The 18436-nt window shown below is 43.9% G+C and overlaps 1 protein-coding gene across 16 annotated transcripts in view; it reads left to right on the forward strand.

Moving 5' to 3' along the window:
- FoxP (forkhead box transcription factor P) overlaps window positions 1–18436 on the forward strand; it is a 234346-nt gene that overhangs the window by 43937 nt on the left and 171973 nt on the right. Inside the window, exon 1 of one of the 16 annotated variants that reach the window (XM_026818638.1) lies at window positions 12295–13414. The exons of 14 other annotated variants lie outside the window; for them this stretch is intronic. The gene's annotated coding sequence lies outside the window, so the exon portion shown is untranslated. Of the gene's footprint in view, window positions 1–12294; window positions 13415–18436 lie in introns of those variants that run through there. One more of the 16 variants, XM_018034851.2, reaches the window with a different exon arrangement.

The raw sequence follows: 18436 nt of genomic DNA on the forward strand, positions 1-18436 counted from the left end.
CGCGTTTTATGTATTTTTCTTTCATCGACAATGCTCGTTCTATTACAATTTTCTTGCTAACGCTCCACGCCCATGACTCTACTCTGACACGTATACGCAGAGAGCACAAAGTATTTCTTCTTTAAATCTAATTAGTTGAGATAATGTTAATTCGTTGGATCAATACGCATATATCGGGCGCGTAGTTACGAATTTTAGGCGCAACGTACTGTTTAGAAGACTGTATGTACTTATACGATTCTTGCACGCTGCGCTTTGGTTCGTTCTCGTTGATAAATTCATGTCTGCCCGTGTTTGAATGTACCATTGATGAGTAGCAGAAATGGTCAACGTTGGCCAAGAAGTTGCTCCTGGCTCGGCGCTCTCGCAGACACCAGTATTAATAGTTATGAATCTAGAATAGAACACACCGGAGGCTGTTATGTAGATACGCGTGTCTAAGAGCTCCGGTCACTAGCGTGTACGTTTTATGGTGAGCCGATATGAATGCAAACGCCGCGATGCGATCCGATCGGAAGAATTTCTCGGGACGCGACGCATCGACCTAACAACAGGCGAGAACCGACGGAACGACGCGGGAGAGGAAAATCATCCCGGAAGTTCGCGTACGGGTCGTCTTAAAGTTTACGCGAAACGTGTTGGGAATACCATTAGGGTTAATGATCTTAACGAGCCCGGATACGAGGAACGGCGAGGCCACGATTTACCGGGAGTAAACTGATTCCATTCAAGCTAACATTTATACTCCCGTACTGCAATTAGTACGTTACAAAAGTATATTACTGAACGGAACTTCGAGATCGCGTTCCTAATGGCGATACAATTGTATGTGTCATTGTATTAGTTCCCCGTAAATTTATTAATTCTATTCAGCATTAATCAACAGGTAATACGCACAGGTACAATTTCATTACGATGGCTATATCAGAGATAATTGTTTTTCCGAAATTGATCGGTTTAGTTTCAGCTCGAGGGTTGAACATTCCGCGGCCGATCATTCCGATGTCCGTTTTTTAGTATTAGTTGCTCTGTCTGTGTTCGACTTCCTATTTATAGATCAACCTCCTTAGTGCTTGCGAGTTCGAGAGAACATTGGACAGCCTTCTTCCACCGATCACCTTAAACCGTTGTTTTAGTTCTCCAACTCCTCTGCGCCTTTCCTTCTCTGCGTCATTGAATCGTACGCGCCCGTAATGGAAACGTTCTCCTATCTTTGTAAGTGGTCACTACCACGATAGCCCAGCATAGTTCAATTGAGAAAACCTGGTATCCATACCTTCGATAGAGAAACGTTTAAAACACCTATAATCCATACATGGTTATGTACATTTTGATCGTCTCTGTGTCCGGTTCGAGTAGCGTCGAGATTTTTTGCAACGCAGAGTACTGAAATGCGATTGTCACAGCGGCAACAGCTCGTCTGCGTCGCGGAATCATTAGTGTAGTCATTATATTATGCGAAACGAATTATCACGAGAAAAGGTATCGCGAGTGTAGTAGGGAGTATTCGATTATTCGAGCCTCGCGAGCGTGACGCTTCGATCTGAATCGAATGTGGATGGCTCGAAAAGGGTGGGTGTGGGGCCGTATAGAGAGAGAATAGAGTAGTACATGTCGTTAGTATTGTTGTTCGCCGATCGAGCCGATCCCGAAGCGTACAGGTTCGAACCTTTGAGCGTGGCGTGTCACGTCGTTATGAAAAAGTAATAATAAAGAGCACCAAGTATAACGACGGCTAGGATTTTGTACAGGATCGTCGAACCGCGAATATGTGAAGTGGTTCCGGGATACGGGTGACTTAGGGGTTTCGAGCCAGGGGTGGTACGGGAACGAAGGGAAAAGGGAGTGAGAGAGACGTGGGAATTGGTGGAGTACGCGGGCGCTTACTAGGCGACCGATTGTAATTATTTTTCCCCGATGACTTTGCTCTCAATGATTGTGCCTCTGCCACGGTGAATTGATGCTGAGAGTCTCCTCATCAGCCGCTTCTCTATACGGTTAAAACGATGCGGCAAAGTTAAACGCTACCGGACCGTGTCGAGGAACGAGTGTTCTTCGCGTCGTCGTGTCGTGTAATGCACAAGCATCAGTGATTGGTCTCTCTGGACGGGAACAGAGCTAGAAATCATTGGCAACTCGTTTCGAATCGAGCTTCTCCACGATTCGACCCGGAGAAAAAGAATTTAGGCACGTCGATTCAATCGCCACGTTTCGTGTCCCCAAAGTGGAGGCTCAAGCGTGATTGTTTTCTACTCTTCACGAAACGTTACGATTCGTTATTACTTCTTACTTTTCAGATAATATCGAGTGTGCGCAATTTGATCTCATTCTCGTGGAATCCCACTTCCCACGAAATATACCTTCATTTCCGGAACGAGGGGTCATAATGATTCTATTACTATTCATTCGTATCGATGTTTCCGTTTATCTTACTCGTTTCATTATTTCTCTGATTACGGATCAATTAAACTGCAACAAGCAGATTGATCTGAGCTCTTATATTGTAGCGAGCTACCACTTATTCTGAACTATTTCATTTCTGATAATCCGCTCGAGGTGAGAGTGAACGGCCTCGCAAGCAGAACTTCAGACACGGTGCAGAGTTCTTTGACCCGTTTCAATTGGCAAAAGACTTTTCTTCTTAACTCGTATTTTATCGTAGCGCCGGTGAAAGTGTGGCAACAATCTTTGACCGATTTAGAAATAAACAGCAAATTTCCTTGGTTTATCGATTAAAAAATACTTGGTTCGAAGAAGGTTTGAGAAGTGAACGCGGCAATATTCACGCGAATATTGATTCCTTTGACTTTTGGCGATGAGCAAATTATTCAGCATTTTATTATAATTCTAACAGAACGACGATACCGTCTTCCTTTCTCAGTACAGCATCTGTTGAAAAAATAATGAGAGCAATCTATTTCTAGTTTCGCGATTGATACACAAAGCGCAAACATTACGGCGGGAAATAAGACGAGTCAAGAGCCACGAAACACAGCGTGGCGGGCGTCACAGGTGTTAAATATTAAGCCGCGTCACAGAGAATAGACGTCTCAGAAGTCGTGCCAGACATTGCCACGCTTTCATTTAGTTTATGATATTTAAATGAAGCTACACCTGCCCGTGCCATAATACAATATAATAACTGGTACAACCGTGACATCACACACAAATGAATTATTCGCTCCATCGTGCATCGATCTTGCCATGAATTCCTCATTTCTTACCAAAACGTTTGATTGATTGACTGAGGTACACCAATCGAATTAATGGCGTGCAATTAGCGTAACGTTAGATGCACAACAGATACGTACATGGAAGACGCGATTAATAACGAAACAACGCAAATGAATATTTTACAACGCTCTGATAACAATAAAGGAAAAAGAGAATACGTCTACTTTTTTATACTTCCATTCATAAATGAGCTCCCCACGTGGTCTGCTCCAGAGGGGTTGGAATATGATTAGTATGTCGTTACAGAAGCGTCGGCTTGGATACTTAAATTAAGTTTATTGAGCAATTTTCACGGCGTTACGTCTTCCTCGGCGCGACCCTCATAAAAGATAAAGTCATCCCGCTGTATCGAGATCGCTCGAGGTAACTCTGCGATTCGAATATTTTCCCCAGACCGTTTCCTATTAAAAAACGTGAAAGTTAATGAACGCGATTATGACGTTCGAAGAGTGGCTGCGGATCCACTAAAAAAAAATTGCTATCCAAGTAGGCTACCGCCAGTGGAAGACAGTAAACAATGGAAATAAGCGATTACGTTCTCGTTTCTCAGACTTTTACGAGTTGGAAACTCCAGCTTCCTTCCCTTCGCGCGGGTTACCCTCGAATATTTGGTAAACAATTAAAATCCCACCTCCAGAGAGCAGTTTCTTCTCGAGTTCTGTAAAACTGAGTAGTATCCTTGGCTCGTGAACTCAAGAAATCGACAATGTGAATGATTAACGTCCTGGTTGTCCATTGGACGGGGCTTGCCGTGCGAAATGTATTTTCTTCATTTTCATAAGATGAAACCGACGCTGGTCCAGTCCGATTATTTCCAATGAACGATCGCACTTCCGTAATTAGCCGGTGGTAGCGAATCGCTACTTCTTAATCCCGCATCGATTAGCGAAAGTTATCCCTAAGCGTTCTCGCTGGTTGATTGGAATTTTTCTTCCTTCTTACCCTCCGCTGTTCTGCCCAGAAATCCGGAAAATCGTGAAAAATGCTTTAAATTCGTGGCGATTTGATTGATCGTGTTAATAAGAAAGTTTCCTTCCTTTCTTCGGCATCCTCTATTCATTTAGGGAATGAAGAACTGCGAAAAAATGGGCACCATATCGATCGGCCGATACACCATTGGTTACGCGTGATTGATGACGGAATTGAAAATATAAACTGCGATTACATCAACAAGATTCTGTTGGGTTTATCAGGAGAATATTTTCCGTGAGAAGCAAGAGGAAACTTTCGCGCTGGCCGAGTGGAGAAACGCGTTATAAGGCAGCCGGAAATTGCCAATTAATAATATATTAAACAAGCAATTTGTGTTTTCGTTAAGTAAAAGAAGTTTCGGAAGTTTGGTGCCGCGCATTAATTATTACCACGATAAGTCGCCGGTTTATCTCCCTGCTTCTGCTTCATTCTTCGTCTTCTTTCTACCAGCTTTCGGACGAAAGGCTTGGGAGAAATTCTTTCCTTCACCCCTGATCGAACGTCGAATGAAGCGATTTCACAATTGAGTATTTATTGATATTTTTCCACCTGTTTAACACGTTTGGTCTCGAGAAAAGGTCGGAGAAAGCAGATAATAAGGATTATTAATTCCTTTCTTGAACGATTGAATTCACAAGAAACCGCTCGTCTTACAATCTACTGTCCACAGAATAGTAGTTGCACGTAATTGGCAGCGTTAATCTGCTTGTTAAATTGCAAACAATGCATTCTTTGTAATATTGCGCCCTACCCTTACCCCAATATTCCTTCCGCCTCGTTCATTTCCTTGTGTTGCTTCGAACAGAGCATAGAGCTTTGTTATCGTCAAAGAAATATTTGTTTCAAAGAGATTCAAGCTCGAAACTCCTCTTTTATTCTTTGTTAGAATGTTTCGTTGTCCTTGACAATCGTAAAGAATCCGGAGGACGGAAAACGCAGAAAACGATCGGTAGATTCTTAGACGATAGATTATTCGGTATCCCCTAAAGCGACGGTCAAGCAACACTCGATCCTCGACGCAGCTTTCAGAAACTGTATCAATTGTAGGTAGTTCCACTAAATCGTACCCCTCGATCGCCTTCGACCGAATTCGTTCTAAAATTTAGGGTCGAAGCCGAGACGGGATGGGGACGGCTAAGGGTGGACCTTTTACCGGAGGCAAACACAAAATGCATTATTTATTGCCCGTGGCGGCTGGCAATTCATCGAATTCCCGCGAAAAGTGAAAGAGTTGAGGTCGAGGGTTGCGTGGTAGAGAAACGCAAGGTGCGTTCGTCGTCGTGAACGAGATTATCGGGGTTGGAGTTAAGTGGCACCTTATTCTCTCCCCATTTGCGTATTCTCACGCGTATATACCCACGCGTTTTTCCCTTGACAGGATAACTCGTGATTGCTACCGAGTTAATTTTTCGGCCAACCAATCATTCGCAATACGTGGCATACATTTTTTAAATCAGACATCGAGTTTGTCGTGTCACGGTGTGTAACGGCCTGGTTTCACTGCGGATATTCCCGCGGTCTGGTAGCAATTTAATTCAGAGTTTCTCTTTGTATCCGGGAAACAAATGGTTCGTAAGTTTTCGAGGCACTAATTGCAGGAGGCAAGGAAGCAGGACGAGGCTCGATGGAGCTGTAAAGTGTGCCGTAAGGGAACGCTCGAAGGGAATCGAAATAAACATTCGAACCTGCTAGATCTTTCCTTTCTGGTGTCTGCAGTCACGCTCTCTCTTTCTCCCTCCTCGACGTAATTTATGTTAATGTTTTTGTCTGGAACTCTAAATACAAGGAAAGGCGATTCGATTCGTGCCGCGTCAAGTTCGTAGCCCCTTCCGTTTTCTTATGCTGATGCCGATTAACTTAACTGCTTTAAGACGGCAATAAAGGTCGTCGACGCGATTTAACCGGTTTCCTTTTACCATAGAATCGATGCCGTAACGCCCTCGAACGTGAAACCAAAGCTTCAGCCTGCATATTGACGATAATGGGAAAAGTTGTTCGACTCCTCGATATCTGACTTCGGGTGGGAGCGTCGATCAATCAGTCTACCCGCGATCCACCGACTTAACCCTTCTTATTTTACAAGTTTCACTTCTTTTATACACACACACCAGGACACGTAATATGCAAAAAAATATTCAAAATGCCTAAAGAATTATAATATGAATAGAAAAAAATTTCATATAATTTTCATTTTCTAATTTTGCATAAAAAGACGAGTGATCGGAGTTATGAAATAAACTCCGAACTACTTATTGCAAAAGAAGCGGAGACGAAGAATTAGATGGCAAAAAAGCCGAGCGAACAATCGAACAGGGTTCTTAATAAAGGCAATGCCTTCTTCAAGCCGCTCGCCAGCCTATATACTTTTCGCGATCCCCTCTTTTCACCCCTATCCCCCAGATCGAATCGCTGCCAGTTCAATGAGTACTGCGAGTAGTAGCCAGGTACATTCTCCGCAAAACAAATCGGAAAGTCAGGGAATAATCGATCCTTGTTAAGCATTTATAATGCTCAATCGACTCTGCGATCCTTTAAGTTGGCGAAGTCTGTTTATTGTTTTCGACGATTCCTACGCGCAACCGGCCCGTTCGTCGGCGAGGAACCACTTGGGTATTCGGCAAGTTCGGCATTAAACTGACCGAGACCCAGCCCCAACCGCCCGTTCCACGCAGGTACACAGTTTCTGTGGCGCGGGGTTGGTTTCGGAATCTGAGAGAGTTTTCGAGCTCCGGATTACCTTATCTACGGACTCTCACTCGCTCGCTCGCGCCAATTCCTAAACGAAATCCTGCCGGTCCATATACCGGGTCGTTTACGCGACGATTTAACCCGTCCCCTGGAACCGTCCTCCGGTGGTTGCGCCTAAGTCCACGGGTTAGTTACGCCAGATATACGAACTGTCCTGCCGCATCACCCGGCATGAAAATAAAACGACACGCCCTGCATCATAATCCGACGTGTTTTACAAGAACGTACCGCTCGTTCCAGCGTAATAATCGTTTTCGTTTATTGGAATGAACAGCCACAGTTGGATCTGCGTCAAAGGAAATTATCACCTGTCACGAATGTAGCACGGGCATAATTTCACGTCGTTTAAAAGTTTTCGTCTGTATATAATAAGATTACATAAGAATTGCAAATCGCCGATAAAAGAATTGAACGTCGGAATTGATAAGCCGCGTTTAACCGCTTCCCGGATAATAAACGGTCGTTCATGTTCTGTCGTATCTCGTTCGGATATTTTCACATGCACGTGTACCGGTTACGAGTGTACACTGACTTATGATTCCTGAAAGTAAGAAACACAGTTTCATGAAACCGCCTTGGGCAACTATGTATGCACTTAGTGATGCAAAGTTGACTTTGCAATTTTGTTGTAATCGAGCAAATACATATTATGTAACAATTTTTCTTTTCTCATTACTCATGAAAAAGTGCGGTATAAAAAAAGATTAGTGCACACGTTGTATCTTATTAAGCCGTTTTGTTCTGAAATTTTTCTCTTTTTGGGGGGACGGCTGAGCGTCCGGGGGATGTACATTTTTTCTCGGTTGAGCACACGAAGTGACGGAAAAAGGGATTCCCCTGCACCTGATGCAATTAACTCGCTATTAGCGGAGCAGACGTTGAACAGAGGCCCGCCGTTAGGAAAGTATAGCTTGCTGTACGTGATTAAAACGGGAATTCGTTACGGGCACACCGACCACGTCGATAAGATTAATTGATAAATGGCTAAATCGATCGGCTCCGTTGTAGTTTCACTTCGGCTCGGGCTTATCGGGGGAAAGATAAATATCTCGCGGTAGTATGGTAATGATAACCGAGCTAACTCGAGTACACGTTAACCGCGCGATGATCTCTGTCAAATTATCATTGCCACCGTGATATCCCTTATTGGTTTTGTGTATTTTGCAGGAATCTTAACGAAAAGTCCAGAGATTTCGCAAAAAGTGTTCCTGTCACAATCGCAAACATTGTTCGAGAACTTTTATCGAGTCGACTAATGATCGTTGATTTACATCGTTCGAGCGTTACGAAAGAATCGAAACTTGTGTCTCTGACTGAATTGTAAAACAAGCTATCTAATTTTATTTGTAAAGTGTTACAAAAGGCAATTTATCATTGCATGCATTCTCGTCTACGTTTCTCAACGGTATTTCACAATCGTACCGCGAAATGGAATGTAAATAAATAAACTGGGTGGATAAGACCGTTTGTGCAGTTTCTGACACAATGTGTTAGCCGAGACTGCAAAGAAGACTGAAATAGGAAAAAAAAATGAAAATTGACGTTAGCGGCACGGGAGGAAGAGGATCGGAGTTCGCACGTACTCTCGTCGCGGGCCTTATGTTTGAATAGCCATGTTTTTTCGATGACGCATTCGAGGACTGTGTATTGTATTGCACGCACTTCTTGACGATTCGTCGCATTGGTTTTACCGTAGAACACTAAGCTTTTGTATCTATTTGCGAAACATTTCGCGCGAACAGCTTATCTAGACTTATCTAAGTCTGTCTAACAATAAGTTTAAAGTGCATAGCGCAGTGCGTTGACGAATTTCAATTAGAATAAAAATGCGTGCTGCTGGCGGCGTAGTAGCCACCGATAAATAGATACGCGAAATCGATACCGGTAAATCGTAAAACACGTTCACGGAATTAACCATTCGACGCGTGATGGACGTCGGTACTCATTGACGAAAACGATCATTACTACGTCCGCGTTGACGTGTCGGATTTTCTGACGCAAGTTAAGCAATATATATGCATACGTAGTGCCAGGGAAGTGGCTGAGATTCAAGCCACGAATCGTATCTTCGTATACGCTCGCCGGTCGTAGAAAACGTTATAGGTGGACGATGAACGAGAGAAACCGAGTCGACGCTGCATACGGTTGTTCGTGGGCGGTGGTTAAGATTCAATTTCCAACGTATGCTTTTGTTCGGGTTTTTTTCGATCGTTTTACCTCGTGATGAACACGATGCTTCAACGATGCTAACCCTGAATATGCTGTTAGCTGTTTTTCTTTACATATGCAACATGCATCGTTAGCAACCTTGTGTGTATGTCGAACAAACAATATATTCTATCTTTTCTAACAGCTGGTGTATATGACCACAGTGTAGCGAGTTTACGATGATCTAATCGCAGAAAAACTTAACAGCTCGACGTTACACNTTATGTAACAATTTTTCTTTTCTCATTACTCATGAAAAAGTGCGGTATAAAAAAAGATTAGTGCACACGTTGTATCTTATTAAGCCGTTTTGTTCTGAAATTTTTCTCTTTTTGGGGGGACGGCTGAGCGTCCGGGGGATGTACATTTTTTCTCGGTTGAGCACACGAAGTGACGGAAAAAGGGATTCCCCTGCACCTGATGCAATTAACTCGCTATTAGCGGAGCAGACGTTGAACAGAGGCCCGCCGTTAGGAAAGTATAGCTTGCTGTACGTGATTAAAACGGGAATTCGTTACGGGCACACCGACCACGTCGATAAGATTAATTGATAAATGGCTAAATCGATCGGCTCCGTTGTAGTTTCACTTCGGCTCGGGCTTATCGGGGGAAAGATAAATATCTCGCGGTAGTATGGTAATGATAACCGAGCTAACTCGAGTACACGTTAACCGCGCGATGATCTCTGTCAAATTATCATTGCCACCGTGATATCCCTTATTGGTTTTGTGTATTTTGCAGGAATCTTAACGAAAAGTCCAGAGATTTCGCAAAAAGTGTTCCTGTCACAATCGCAAACATTGTTCGAGAACTTTTATCGAGTCGACTAATGATCGTTGATTTACATCGTTCGAGCGTTACGAAAGAATCGAAACTTGTGTCTCTGACTGAATTGTAAAACAAGCTATCTAATTTTATTTGTAAAGTGTTACAAAAGGCAATTTATCATTGCATGCATTCTCGTCTACGTTTCTCAACGGTATTTCACAATCGTACCGCGAAATGGAATGTAAATAAATAAACTGGGTGGATAAGACCGTTTGTGCAGTTTCTGACACAATGTGTTAGCCGAGACTGCAAAGAAGACTGAAATAGGAAAAAAAAAATGAAAATTGACGTTAGCGGCACGGGAGGAAGAGGATCGGAGTTCGCACGTACTCTCGTCGCGGGCCTTATGTTTGAATAGCCATGTTTTTTCGATGACGCATTCGAGGACTGTGTATTGTATTGCACGCACTTCTTGACGATTCGTCGCATTGGTTTTACCGTAGAACACTAAGCTTTTGTATCTATTTGCGAAACATTTCGCGCGAACAGCTTATCTAGACTTATCTAAGTCTGTCTAAGTTTAAAGTGCGTAGCGCAGTGCGTTGACGAATTTCAATTAGAATAAAAATGCGTGCTGGTAGGCGGCGTAGTAGCCACCGATAAATAGATACGCGAAATCGATACCGGTAAATCGTAAAACACGTTCACGGAATTAACCATTCGACGCGTGATGGACGTCGGTACTCATTGACGAAAACGATCATTACTACGTCCGCGTTGACGTGTCGGATTTTCTGACGCAAGTTAAGCAATATATATGCATACGTAGTGCCAGGGAAGTGGCTGAGATTCAAGCCACGAATCGTATCTTCGTATACGCTCGCCGGTCGTAGAAAACGTTATAGGTGGACGATGAACGAGAGAAACCGAGTCGACGCTGCATACGGTTGTTCGTGGGCGGTGGTTAAGATTCAATTTCCAACGTATGCTTTTGTTCGGGTTTTTTTCGATCGTTTTACCTCGTGATGAACACGATGCTTCAACGATGCTAACCCTGAATATGCTGTTAGCTGTTTTTCTTTACATATGCAACATGCATCGTTAGCAACCTTGTGTGTATGTCGAACAAACAATATATTCTATCTTTTCTAACAGCTGGTGTATATGACCACAGTGTAGCGAGTTTACGATGATCTAATCGCAGAAAAACTTAACAGCTCGACGTTACACAGTCTCGATAATAATTCAGTTATTGAGAAAAATCAGTTGGGAACGTAGAGACAGATTAAGTAGGAGATGGGTGGTCAGAGAATCTAATTAAAATCGCGGGGTTCAACGAATTCGCAGAGGACTGATTTAATAAGCACGTGCTGTGTAATTTCAATTAGTTCGCTATATCCGTAAAAACGAGGTGAAAGATAAACCCACCGTGTTCTCGTTCGGTTGCCTATTAATATTGCAAGGCATCCTGTTTTAGTTAAAGGAACGATAAATAATGGATAAAAGCGAATCATTAAATTGATAATGACGTACACTGGTTCGTCGATACGCAACTTGTCGGCTTGGCTTTTTATATTCATGAATCGTGTACACCACGTGCTCATGCGACTGCCCGATAACGGGGTAATCAGGGCTACCCGCTTCATGTACGGGGTGTTCTTTCGATTGCTTAGCTGCAACTCTGTATTTGCAACGATTCTCTTTGTTCTGACTCTTCTATGGAATGCTTCATTCTCAGCATCTGTAATATATGTATATGGAATGTACGAATGCAGTTTGCGCTCGGAGCAATTGCAAATATGCGATTTGTAAAAAACACCCCTTCGAATAACCGCGGATGTCAGTAGCCAAAGTTCCAAGTTGTCGCTCTCTGTTTTATTTTATACGAGATTTGAAAAATTCGCAACAGATGAACTTGTTCGGTTTGACCTCCGCGTGACTTAAACATTCCAAGGAAGCCCGGGAAAGGTTCGGTGGCCTGTCGGCGAGTCACGAACAATCACGAAGTCGAATCGAAAGAGCAGCGCGTTCGGTTTCGAGCAGTCATTCGTAGCGTAGCGTACGTCGTCGTCGTCGTCGTATGTATTCAGCCGGTCAGTATAGTGTAAACTCGGCTTTATTCGGTGGTATCGTGTTCGACTCGGTCGCTTCGTCTGGCTCTCTCGTGGGGCTTAGCTCGGAAAAGGACAAACGGTGCTCGACGACGGACGGGTTAGAGCGGCACGGCGGGAGGCTAGTGGCGGGAAGACGGCGGCGACGGCGACGGGTGGTGGGTGGTGGATCGGTTAGGTGGCGGCGGGAACAGAGGGGGGATACGAAACGCGTAAACAGAGAGTCAACATGTAAACAGGCCACTCGCGAGACAAACAACGTGGGGGCCGCGGGCTGTTCACCGAACGAGGCAGCCAGGCTCTCGCCTGTTCGTTCGTTCGTACGTACGTACGTTCTCTCCGGTCTGGCATTAGTGTGTGCTCCGTTTCCGTTCGTCGCGTCGGTCCGTCTGGTTCTCCACGCTTTCGGTTGGTAAGGTTAACTCCCCGGTGTGTCGTCGGATTCATCGAATCTCGTGCACGTCGTTCAACGTATACTTATCGGCAAGTGTTTTAACACCGCGGAGCCAATCATCGATCGCAGTCGCGTCGTGTTTCAGTTTCGCGGATAACGCACCGATAACAGTTTCACACGGGACACGAGGAACTCGACTCGCTTGTTCCGTGAGCGCGCTTCAAGGTCGGAACCCGAAACTGATTTCGGCTGGTCTGAGTACCGTTTCTACTGCCACCGGCTTAGCCGCTGCGCGCCGTGTCCACTGCGTGCACGTGATTTTCTTTACCTGAGCTCATGTGTCACGCGCATCTCAGCGGCGTCCGTTGGGAGAATGTGACCCGTGCCATTAATGAGAAGTGCTTTTTATCACACTATCGACGTTGCCGAATATCAATAACTCGTTTATGCCGTTGGGAGTCAAGAAGAAGAGTATCTCATTTACGCATATAATAACTTTTTTCATCCGTTTCGGTTTAGTTGTGAAAACTACGAGGGTCAGTCGGTGAGTGTCGATACGCGGCTTTGTTTACACACCTCGCATTCGGCCTCGTTTGTAGTTCATTGAAATAATGCCACAGCTACTGTTGTGCTCGTAGTACCTTTCGGTCTGACCAAAGTTGGAAAACGTTTTCCGGGATAGGAACGCGCAGTGTTAGTAGGTCCTCCGACGATGATGCAGTTTGATTACGTACCGCGTTGCCGGGAAATCGATTAGTGGTTAATCGTGCACGTGAAAATTGAAGCATCGTCGACGATTTCTTCGCGGCGGGAAGAGAAAAGGGCAACATTCCTCCAGTGATCGTCAACAGGTGTACGCCTTAATGATACACCGATGAGACGATGGAGATTGCTGTTAACATTGGTGTACATTGAAGAGGAGGTGCTTTGCGGTCTCGCGTGAATCATTAGTTTCTTGCTGCGGCCCGCTACCACGTGAGTAAGCAATCGTTATCGTACATTTTATTGAGATTTATGCGACGCGTTGTGTTTCTCGTGTGTAAATCTCTAATTGTTCTGGAGAATTGGTCGCACGGCGTTGCGGGCCAACCGGCTTTTACACAAAATTCATAATTGTTTACTCGTCTGTTAGGTCTGCCAGTTTATGCATCGAGCATGCACATAAATATACGGTGTGAACAGAACATTCATGTTACAGTACTAGATCGGAAGCAAAGTGTATCTCCAGAAATATATCTTATCTTATAGTTTATAGTAAAGAACGGAATTGGTTTCATACTCCGAATACCCCGAATAAAACACCGTCGAAAAAAAATAGAAACAAACGAAAACAGCGCGGAAACGATATGATTCTAGTAATGGTTTTTTAATGAGCCCGATCGTCAGGCAAGTAATGTAGGTTACGACACACGTTTCGTCGATTCGATGTTATTCAATGACTTTTCTATTCGTTCCCGTTTCGTTCCGTCGTCGCTTTAAATCTGGAGCGCGTGTACACGTGGGACGCGTGCGCAACCACGTGCATACAGGACATCGTATGATAATATTCGACCGATCTCCGAGAATGGACGTTGACAGCCTAATTCGAGTTGTGTAGTTTTTACGGTATAAATCATTTCAGTTTATAAAAGTCTTCGAACATTCATCGATGTTACCAGCTGACATATAAATGACTCAGAAGTGCAAAAAACTCAGACAATAATTAGAAGTAAACATTTAATCATGCAGCCTATACGCGAATGACTCACTTCGTACAGTCATATCCGAAGAAAACATTTTTTTATAGCTTTTATGGTTTGTTAAACCGTACGGAATTCCGCGAAAAAGCGAAACGATATTTGCTTCTATTTATTGTGCTTCTCGGATTTCTGAGAAGTAAATAATGAACGTCATTTTTTTCTCTCTATTCGCTGATGAATTTATGTGCGTTTTTAACCGTAGTGGACAATTAGAGGATTACGTCTCTGACCAATTCGAAACGAAAGTTCAAGGATGAAGCTTAGGTGGCATTATTCATAAAGTGCTTGTATTTATCGAATGCGTGGCCAGCTTACAATGGTCAGTACGTGTTTATAGAACGACGAAGTCATTTCAGTAAACGATCCAGCAATTATCTCAGCCGACGTGCAAAAAGTATTCGTAATCGATCGAATATTTTCTCGTACCACCCGCTTAATTGTTCATCGGCGATCATTTTTTCCCGAGGGCACACAACGAAACTGCTTAATTGGTTCACTCTCCGGTCTTCTCTCTCGTTGATCAAATCTGAACGATTCAAAATGTCAGACAATTTATTAATGGACGAAATTCTGCGGCTGTGTTTCTTTGAGCCACGAGCGCCTCTTTGATCGGCAGCGTTCAAAACATCGATCATGTGTTTAAACGATTCATTAAATTACTTCGAACGTCGTCCGTTTTCGCTGCAAATCCTATACATAGGAAAAGACCGACTATGAAATAGCAGAGATAATCGGCTGTGCACACCGGAAGTTAAATTTCTCTAAGCGCGGTTCCATTAAGCGTGTCGGGCTGTAATGGTTTTACAACCGTAGATAAGAAGTAAATCTTACTTCTCGAAGTTCCATACCACCGTTTCTTGACACGTATGCTCGTCCGCGGGATAATGAAACAAGTTTCAAGGAGCTGCAAAACACCAACGAGACGATCGCCACTGGCGACTTCTGGTTTATTTATGCCGCCGCTTTTGATTGCGAGTGATTGATTCTTCATTAAAGCTTTTCCCTACGATTTTATTTATTCATGATCTTACTTATTCGAAGAATACTATCGATTGTACGAGGACGATGGCGCCTATCTTGAAAGTCAATCCGGTCTTTAAGGCTTCGCGTAGAACAAAAAACATTAAAAAATGTTTGAGGGCAAAAGCGAGTAAACAGTTGGTTATTTATAGTCGAGCTGTGCGCCGACTTGTAAGGTGGAGCGAATAACGGGGAAAACCGTGAGGTTTAGTCGTCTGTCTATACGCGCGACGATTATTTTCATGGCTGAGAACCAATTCCCTTGTTTTTAAAGTTAATGCCATTCTTTATCATAAAAAGGAAGGAAGATATACTTAATAGACATCTGTAGAGCAATTAGTATTAGTTACGTGGATTTTTACTTGTTTGTGTATTTTATGTCTGTTAGAAATCGTTGTGATTCTTTCAGAGATTCTGAAGTAATTGCCACGCTGTTCTCCACACTTACATTCCTCTTATCAGAAGGTCTCGATTTCTTCCTCACTTCGTCGCCAGGTCCTCGAGACACCCTTATCATAAACACGTATTATGCGACACCATGACTCCAAGTCATCGGTCGCGACACGGATTCTTTTGATTGGCAACAAAGTATCGTCCGAGTCCGTGGCATCCGCAATTCTTCGAACTCTTCGCGCTTCTATCGGTAACCTTCGGTTACAGATATCTCTACTTTGTGTTCTACTACTACATTGTATCTGTCCATTATCCGAATATCGGAAACAAGAACTAGACTGCACATGCCCTGTGTGTTGACCTCAATATGAGCCGTCGTTCTTAAAAAGGACTCGTCGCTAACATATTCTTATTCATTTTTTTAAAATATTCACTTTTTCTTTCTACCATGAAGAATAAAATGTTCATTTCAGTGCTACATTCAGTTAATGAGTTTACGTGCGCCGACCAGTAACTTACCGCGTATCTCGTTATTTGTCACTGCTTAGGAAATGAGCGACACGCTATGCACATATGATTTCCGGTGGCAAAGTGTCGTCAAATACGTGAATCGGAAAGTGGTGAAAGGAACGCTGGACAGCATTTTTTATGAAAAGAAGAATATATTATAATTCGCGCGTAACACATAAAGAACAGAAAGGCAGTAGTGGTTGTAGATCGGCGTAAACAGCGCGAAACAAACAACTGATAGAAGCGAAATAAAGAGTGTGGCGCGTTTAAAGATTTCATTGAACTGGTACGATAATGGACACCGCATATACAAGCCTAACGACTCGCGCCGCCGTCGCGTCGGCCGGTTCGTATTATCAAAAGAAACTATTGTCAGCCTGTTGTTAACAATACGTTGTTATTAAAGTCTGCGTATCCTCGTGACAATCAAAGACATTGTGTGTCGCGTCACGGTACCTGTCAACCTAGAAAATCGTAGAACCGAACTTTTGTTCTCCGCGAGACAAGGTTTCTCGCACCTCGCATTAATCGCCTCGCCGTGACCTTCGCTACGAAATCGCCAAATGGTGCGACACGATTTTTAACTCCCGGCAGAATTTCAGTTTCGCCGTGAACGACGATTACCTGTTAAAAAAGCTCGGGGTGGACTAAAGGTATTATTTAGTCACGCGGATACCGATTGTGTTCGTTCAGATTTATTGCTGTTTTACGGAGCGAAAAGAATCGTTAAAATTTTCTCGCTCGTCTCCGGCGTGTCCAAGAGAATGTAAACAATTCTATGACTTCTAAAAGATACATTGCATTCGCATGGTCATTATCGGTTTTCTATAAATAAAATCACGCTTCTCGATAAAGCTGCCTAGCGCGCGAGCTGGAGTCGTTTAAAACGCGAGATTTACAGAGTTCTGTTATATAAATAACCACAATCACGGTCTGTGACGTCGGTTCACGTGTAGTTCGCACACATTTGATCGTTTCCTTTCTCTTTTGTTTTCAATGAAGACTAATCGCTCGTTCCTGCCTCGCTTCTGACACTCCGAAATATACTAGCTGGCACGGCGGTGGGGGGATTAATGAATTTCGACCTGTTCCGTTCGCCACTTTCGTTTCACGTTTCGATGCTTCTTCCCCTTTCACGCCAATACCGTTTAGCAATCGTATACCAGTGTAAAAAGTCGTTGATTGGTTTCGTTTCTATCGTTTAAAAGAAGCCGGCAGGAATGCGAATATTAATTGCTAAAAATCTATGAGGCCATTACTATTCGATTTGCCTTACCCAGTAACTAGCCACCAGATGTTCTTTCGACTCTGCTATTTACGTACATACGTACACGTTCACGCGCAGTTAGTCGAAGATGTATCGTTCTGCGATTATTTTTCATACTGACGTGAAACAACAAATTATTTACAAGATATTTTCCACGGTTTCTTACGCGACCGTAGGAATGCATAAGCCTCTCGCGAGTCCGTTACTTTCTGAACGTTCGCCCATTGCCGAGATTAGAGTAGCCGCATTACTCATTCTCCGACCTAATTGCACGCGGCACACCGCACCGCGGCGAGGAAAGTCGACGCTGCGCGACGCGACGCGCGGAGCAGGCAGGCACACGGGCTTTTCAACAACGTTGTTTATCCGTTCGTACCGCTTGAACGAAACATTTTCGTATCGCGTCGCGGCTCGCCGCGGCCCCGGCCGTTCCGTTTGCGAGTCACCAGACACGCGCGCGACTCACTGTACACGGTTGCCGGCATTTTTAAACTGGTACACTCGGAATTGAAAAAAAGCGGCATGAATGGCGCCTTGGAGGTTTCGTTTACACCGGCTCGGCTGAATATCAAAGCACAAAATGGGGCTTTGAGCGTCGCATCGACGGCGACGTCGAGCCGCCGCGCCCGTGTGTGCTGTGCGTGTACGCGTGTCGGTGTGTTGTTTAGAACGCGACACGACCGTCGTAGAATTAACGCGGGGCCGGAATTTTTTCCGGTGCTCCACTACGCCTCTCCTTCTTTTGCCGCGTAACGATTCCACGTTTCGAGTATGCGACATGTACTACATACGGTTGACAAAAAATGAAAGCGAAAGTGATGCGAGACGATTCGACATTGTAACTTGAAAATGTTCTCGTTTCGCGTGCGTACACGCACGCGTTGTGTTCGCGGTTCGCAGTTTGCGCCGTCGTTGGTGTACGTGTATTTAAGGACGTATAGGCTAAATACCTAAACAATGCTAGCATGTTGAATTTGTTATTATAGATTCCTATTACTATTAAAAAGCTACCTGTAAAATTTTAAATCAATTCACGAGTTTTTCGAAAAATTATAGTGACTTAAACTTTGTA

The sequence above is a fragment of the Ceratina calcarata genome, unplaced genomic scaffold, assembly GCF_001652005.2.
Source record: "Ceratina calcarata isolate Rehan_Ccalc_2016 unplaced genomic scaffold, ASM165200v1 scaffold81, whole genome shotgun sequence".
Classification (NCBI taxonomy): domain Eukaryota; kingdom Metazoa; phylum Arthropoda; class Insecta; order Hymenoptera; family Apidae; genus Ceratina; species Ceratina calcarata.